The sequence below is a fragment of the Pinus tabuliformis genome, chromosome 1_2, assembly GCF_031772625.1.
Source record: "Pinus tabuliformis cultivar Carrire ecotype Pingquan chromosome 1_2, CPIR1, whole genome shotgun sequence".
Classification (NCBI taxonomy): domain Eukaryota; kingdom Viridiplantae; phylum Streptophyta; class Pinopsida; order Pinales; family Pinaceae; genus Pinus; species Pinus tabuliformis.
The window spans coordinates 1,295,033,868-1,295,041,521 of record NC_142298.1 but is presented as its reverse complement, the minus strand read 5'-3'; positions in this window follow the sequence as shown (position 1 = coordinate 1,295,041,521).

Here is a 7,654-nt window from a genome sequence, read left to right as displayed (position 1 = left end):
ATCGTGTGGCTCTCCTTGGCCCGCAGCTCTGTCGTTATCCCATCCTGTAGCAGATACAACGTCTCTCACGGAAGGGCAGGCAAATTAATGCCAAGGGCTTTCAACATGTTAACCAAAAATCTATCGGTCACATTCGCTGCAACTATGGCCTCTTTCGGCAACATTGTAATGTCTTCCATCGGTGCGCGTAGCATCTGCTCTGCTACCGAGGATTCTGCTGTGAGGTGGGTTGAAAGGGTACCCACTGAAGGGGGAAGCACCTGTAACTCTTGTAACTATGCCCTGAGAGCCCCCAACACAGTCTGGTGCTCCTGCATAAAATCTTGAAGTGCTTCATTGGTGACATCACGGACTGTCTCGCCGATGTCATGGAGATCAGAGATACAAGTAGGACTGAGCACGGCGTGTGCATTATGGTGCACGATTTGTCAAATAGGAGGAAAACATGCTACGGATAATTGTCATCTATTATAGAAGTACACGCAGACGTCCCAACAATTGTTCTGTAATTTCTGCATATCAGTAGGCCATGATAAGCGCACCTATGGAAGTTATGAACTGATGATGGATCAGACTCCTACCTACAGAGTGCAGACTGAAACACGAGCCCTCGATCAAAATACAGGGATGGCGAGCATTGGGTTTCAGGAGCGTGGACTGAGGTCTCACTCAAAGCAGTATGGGAGGGTGCTAGAACCAGGTTTCCACACCTTGGAGATGTCTGATGAGTTCAAGTGGTCTGTGGTTCGACCCCGCGCGCATGTCGCTATGCGCACTTACCCGTACCTTGCAGCCTGAGATGCTACCTTCGCGTAGCCCTACTCGAGGGCTGAACACTGTTATTACCCAATGTCTTACTAATATTCCATGTTTAATTGAGTAACTAAGTTTATTTGTATGTGTAAAGTATACTTAGTAATATAATTCATTCATACAAGTGCGCGCAATCAATAAACAGTATATGCAATTTATATCCATCAGATAATAACCCAAGAACATATACACAGAATTAATATAAAACTTCCCTTTATTATTATCTTCCTTCGGTTACAGGCTCGACTCTGCCCTGTGCACTTAGCTGCAGGAGTCCGCGCACTTAGCTGCAGACTCTACTAGGCCTCTGTGCACTCAACTGCAGAGCCTTCTCCTACTCTACGACCCAAGACACACTTTACACTTGCTCTGCGCTTCTACTTTGCTATCTTTCCAATTCTAATTAGATCTCTTTACAACTTAGAGCCTCGTTCTATTTATATAATCTCATAGTCTGAGCCATTATATTCAAAATTAGGGCGGACAGCCCTATGACTCTAACATACATTTCACGCCCGTAATTCACGGAGCTTTACAACAATATCAACTCAAAACTTGGGCTTTGATTCCATGTCCAACAGGTCTCTAGAGATAAAATTGACTTGTTAGCCCCAAACCCTAAAAGATGGGATCAAGAAATTGGAACATTTCTATGAGAAAGCAAGGCATAGGCCTGAGATTAAAACTAACCATCAATCCAAAAGCACCGTTAAACAAAATAGGAACTACCCCACGAAGAACCTAGAAAGAAAAGAGGGGAACCACCCAACTCATAAAGAAAGTCTTAGCATAAGGACAATGTTTTCATTAATAGGAATATACATCAAAAAGTGTTTGTGTTAAGGTTGTGTTGGACTTGTGGTGGAAACCATATAAGAAGTGACTATTCACATCACCAGGGGGCTAGACCCAAGATCTACAGTGCTCAAGAGGCAATAATGGTGGGTGAAGTAGCCTAGAGTATGCCAAGGGTTTATGTAGCATTGGACAACATTCAGGCATACCACTAGGAATTCATCATTTAGGTGGAAGGTAAGATACAAGATCAAGTTGTTTCTATTTTGATTGACCCAGGTTCTAATTATAACTATGTCAACCCATATCTTGTTGAAAAATGCGGATTGGACAAGGAATTGTATAGAGAACCATGGTTGGTCCAATTGGCAATAGGGACCAGGAGAAGAATCAACTATTTAGCGAGGTCATGTGCATTTGAACTTAGTGGCATGCCCGCAATAGTCCACTCGAATGTGCTACCACTAGGTGGATATGGCATCTTGTTGGGCATAGATTGGTTGTATATACACCATACCAAGGTATATTGCTATGAAAATGTTATATAGTTATTGGATGAGCAAGGAATGAAAAGAGTGCTGCAAGGAAAGAAAAATCTCACATCGGTGACATTAATCACTGCTACACAAGCCAAACGTTGTAGCAGGAAGGGATGCATGTTGTTCACAATACAAGTTTCCAAGAAAAAGGGAGCCAATAAAGCAAAAAAAAATGTGGAATTTGAATTGCTTCGGAAATACCATGTTTTGCAACGATACACAAAGGCTTTTCCAGTAGAGGTTTCTAGATTACTGTTGAGCCTTGAAAATGTCATTCATTTCCATTACACTTTCACTATTATCTCCATTATATCACCTCCATTTCACTACTATGTCACCACATTCATCCCACTTTCATTATCATTGGGCCACATTTATGTTTTTCCAATCTTTATTAATTCTAAGCCTTTTAAGTGAATTTGTGGTTAAAAATTAGAAAATAATGTGCATATGCTTATACCTAACAAATGGGTTGAGATTGTTGACATGTGTAGGCTGAAAGGAGGCTTCTAGAAGACCCTTATGTGGCACTCTAAGGCCAAACTCGAATTTGAGTGGAAAGAATCATGGGATCATGAGGATATGTGTCACATCTCCTAATTGTATTATAACTCTAAGAAGACATGTGTCTTATCAGTTCCTATTTTGATTAGGACTCTAGAGGTAGAGGGAGAGATTCATTGACTCTCATTAATGAGATGGCTTCTCATATTTTTGTATAAATAGGAGATCTCTCTCCTTCATTTGTTAGCTTAGAGCTTAGAGTTTGGAGTTCTTAAGTCTTTTTAGCTTGTGAGTTTGTAGTTCTTCCTTGATGGCTTTTGAAAGCTTTGGAGAACTTTGTTGTACTTTGTGATTTTGAAGAATTTGAATAAAGATTTGATGTTCTCAACATGGAAGGAGATGTGAAGTAGATGTCATGGAGCATATTAGAATGTAAGGTAGAGTAGATTTCATTTTGTAAATTTTGCTTTGATTTCATTATGTCATTTGATTGCTTTCAAGTTGGTAGATTAGATTTTTCATTCATGCAATTTTAATTCATGCAAGTGTGTTCAACCGGTTGAGTGTAGATTAGTAATGCACGTAGCTTTTTAATGACTAATGACATGATGGAATCATCTTGTCCTTCTGCTGATTTTTTTTTTTTGAGTTCTAATTCCAGCATTGTTATTTCTTTCAGTTTTATTTTGCTCATTTACTTTCATGCAATTTAGATATCATATTACTCCATTTGTTTATGATTACCCTCCTATAGACAGATTGAGTCGAAAGGTGAGGGGTCAGAATATGGGTTGATGTAATATGATTTAGTTTACTTTTCTGCAAGTTAGTGATTAGATTACTCATGTCATTTTCGGTTACCTCCTATAGACAGAGTGAGTCGAAAGGTGAGGAGTTGAAATATGAATGAGTAGTTAAATCTTAGTTTCCTTTTATGCAATTTAATTTCCTGCAATTTAGATATCATATTACTCAGCTTGTTTATGATTACTTCCTATAGACAGATTGAGTTGAAAGGTAAAGGATCAAAACGGGGGTTGAAGTAGTGTGATTTAGTTGCTTTGCTTTCAGTCTTTGAGTTGCTTTAAGTTCAGTTTTTATTTTCTTTTTATACAGCGGCAAGGATACTGGGTTTCATAGTCACTAGCTCATTGATTGGTTGTTGCATTCTATTTTGATTAAAGTAGCTGCATATTTACACTTTTGTTTAAGTACTAATTCCATCAATAACATGTTTTGAGATCTTTTGAAGTGCTAAGTTTTGGAAGTTACCATTAGGGACATAGGCCTTGTCTTGAAATCTCTATCCATACTTGTCCTTTAAAAGTATTCTTAGGACCTTAGAATAGGATTTTCATTTGCATTAGACACTTTAGAAAACCAACAAGAACAAAACCCCCAAAACAACATAAACTATAAAACAACAAAGTAAGAAAAATGTTAACTAAGCACATATGGTGCACCACACTTCATCAGTTTACGATACCCGGATTGATAATTTATGTAGAGAAATTTAAGACATTAAATTGACTAGATATTTTGGCGCCGTTGCCGGGGAAGTGTAATTAGGAGACCTTATTTCTTACATCTGAATTTTTTTTTTAATAATTCTTGAGTATGCTCTCTTCCTGCACTTTGTGTGATCTGAAGGATCAGAAAAATGATTGTTATGTAAAAAAAAATAATTAATAATTCTTGAGTATGCTCCCCTCCTGCACTTTCTGTGATTTGGAGGATCAGAAAAAGAATTGTTATAAAAAAAATAAATAAAAATAAAGAGGAGACAAAATAAACTTCATCATTTCAATTGATTCAAAAAAAAAAATGAAACTCAACTGCTTTGATAGGTTCAAATTGTCCAAAATTGACTGGTTATGGTTTGTAGTGGTCCTCAAAACACTGTATCCTGTTTTAATAAGGTTTTGCAACTTAGCTGCGGAAAGTGCCCTGATTTCGCAGCTAGTTGAGAATTCCGCAACTGTTTCAAGGTTTAGCAGGTTACAAGCGTCCAATGAAGAAATCAACCACATGGGCATCTCCAGAATTGTCCCGACATGGATCCTATCCTAGTCACCCAGCTCAGATCGATTAAAAACCAGCCTAGGACCTCAGTCAAAGTCCTGTTTTTAGCATGTCTTTCTTGAAGTATTTGCTGCCTGAAATTGAAAATCATGAATCCTTTTTATAAAAGTTTACAATTTCAGAGGAAAAAAAAAAAAAAAAAAAATAAATCTATGGCTATCTTGAATCCTAGTTTTCACTGTGGCTTCGGCTATCTTGAATCCTAGTTTTCACTGTGGTTTCAACAAAAAATCTGCCTCCCTAATCAAGCTTGGCCTGAAACAAACCTGCAACATAAAAAAAAAAAAAAAAAAAAAAAAAAAACCTCTGCATTTTTGGAATCTGGTTTGACTCTGCTGATCTAGTTTTCAAAGAAAGGGTATGAAGGATTAGCTGGATATCTTGTAAAAAAGGCATTGACAACCCATTGTGTTGAAATATCAATAGAACTACCGATTCATTTGCATTAATATCAAGGTATCCAAATTCCTTCCTGTCTTGCAATCTGATAAATGGTGGAGTGATCTATCAATTGGCAAGTCCGAGAGAACCAAATATTTTTTTGTTCTTAATTTCTGTTCTCTGGACTTCGGATCTTCACAAAAGGATAAATAAACTTTTGTTTTCTTCAATCCAATACACTACTCTGCAGTCATTTTATGAATTTGCTAATGTCCACTCCACAACCTTTTATTTTAAAACTCTGCTAGAGTTTACGATTGCCAGTTCAGGATCCTCTGTTCTGTAAACTCATTTTCATTGCATGCTCTGTATTCTTTTTTTTTGTAACCACTGGTTTTCTCCGCAATCCTCCTCCATCTTTTGCTCATACAACCGTTCCGTCTCCGTGAAACCATCGCTTACAGTCCATCAAATACCTGATCATAACAAATGAAACAACGCCAATGTCTTTGAAAATTTTTATACTGTTCATTTGTTATTTCCCTGTGTTCAAATTACAAATCAAAAAAAGAAAAAATGAATGCAGCAATTCATAAAATGCAGAACAATAAAAATATCAACTCAAAAAAAAAAAAAAAAAAAACGACGTCAAACTTTGAGAGCACGATTTGGAAAAATGGAGGTGAATTTAGAAAAAATAAAACATGGGTTTTTTCTCCAGCTAGGCTAATTAGATAACCCAGAAACCGTTTGAAGAAATGTGTGGCGGTCTGGGAGAAATCCTCGGTTCTTTGGAGCCCATTTTTGCCTGCCACGTGTAAAAAATGGAATTTTCAATTAAATGAGCAGACAATGATTTAATTCGGCATGCCTGAGAAAGGAGAATTCTAATTTGGTTCTGTGCTGGCACCTACTCTACCTCTCCCACGTCTTTCACCATTTTCCACCACGTATTCTGCCCTTATGCCACCCGTTTGCAAATCATTAACACCTGTTTAACAACAATCTGAATTGAATACGGCACTGTCTAACTCCATTTCGTGAACCAATTACATACGGCTCTTCACAGCAAAGACGTGTCCATAGTACTCCGTCAAGCAAGAGGGAAGTTTGTTGGTTGGTTCCATCAATGGGGGATGACAATAGTAAATGATTTCAAGAATTCATCACATATTTGAAGCAAAGAGAATGCACGAGAGTTGTAAATTATGCAGAATGTTGATATGGTGATAGAGATTGTAATAGAGAAAATTTCCTTGAAGCAAGAAATATTTAGTGACCTGGAAAAGATTTGTCCTGCACACTGCACCTTGGCCTCTAATATGTCTACGATTGATCTCAATCTCATTAGTGCAAAAACACATGTTCAAGACCGTATAGTAGGGGCACATTCTTTCAGTCCTGCGCATGTGATGCCACTCCTTGAAATTGTTCGAACAGAGAAAACTTCACCTCAGATTATTGTTGACCTTATAAATGTTGGAAAGAATAATAATAAAAAAAAGTCCCTATAGTGGTGGGAAATTGCACCGGCTTTGCTGTCAATCGAATGTTCTTTCCATACACTCAATCGATTCATATGTTGGCATTTCTTGGATATTTTAGACAAAGTCATCACAAGTTTTGGAATGCATGAATCCTCTTTTCTCCACATTTTTTCCTTTTCCACGCACACAGCCACTCCATTTCACAGTATTTTCTACACTCTATTTTCATTAACTGCGGAAACAAGCCACTTTTCGCAACTGGCTTAACTTTCCGCAGCTGTTTTGTTAAACTCTAGGTTGCAAGTGTCATCAAGCAAAACAAGCCACATGGGTAGCTGGGGGAATGTCAGTACATGGATGGTGTCCTATTCATTTGATCAAATTCGATGAAAAATACCCCGGTCAAAAGGAAGTCAAGTTGAGTGTTATCACTAAGTTGCCACACTGAGTCGCCACACTAAGTCGCTGCATGTTAAAAAAAAAAAAAATTGAATCAATGAAATGAATAAGTTATTTGCTCACTTTTCTGAAGGTATTGATTAATTTTGGATTGATGATGAAAGATGAATGGCTAACTTTTTATTCAAGATTTTTAGCTACAGAAACTGTGCACATTCCGCAGCTAAAGTCCAATTCCGCCGCTGTTCTCCAATTCCACAGCCAGAAAAACCTCATTGTTCAAATCAGCCTAACTTTTTCATACAAAATCAGATTTTGATGATTTAAGTACCATTGGAAAGATCTCAACAAGATTTACACAATGAAAAATCCATCATTTGAGTTTGAAATGGCAAATAATGAAATAAATCGCTGAAAAGAAGCAACATCAACTTGAGGCACTAATTCCAAATCAGGGATAAATTCTTTTGGTTTTTCCTTTGAGAACTTGTTTCACTAATACAAATTCTTAGTTTTATGTGTAAATATCATAACTAGAGAGATTGGCCATCTCTCTCATTTGATAATCTTACATTCCATTGCAGAAGAAGTATTAGTTTTTTTTGTAGGTTCCAGGAGGAAGGACAAATGACTACAAGAGAATGGTGTCTCTCT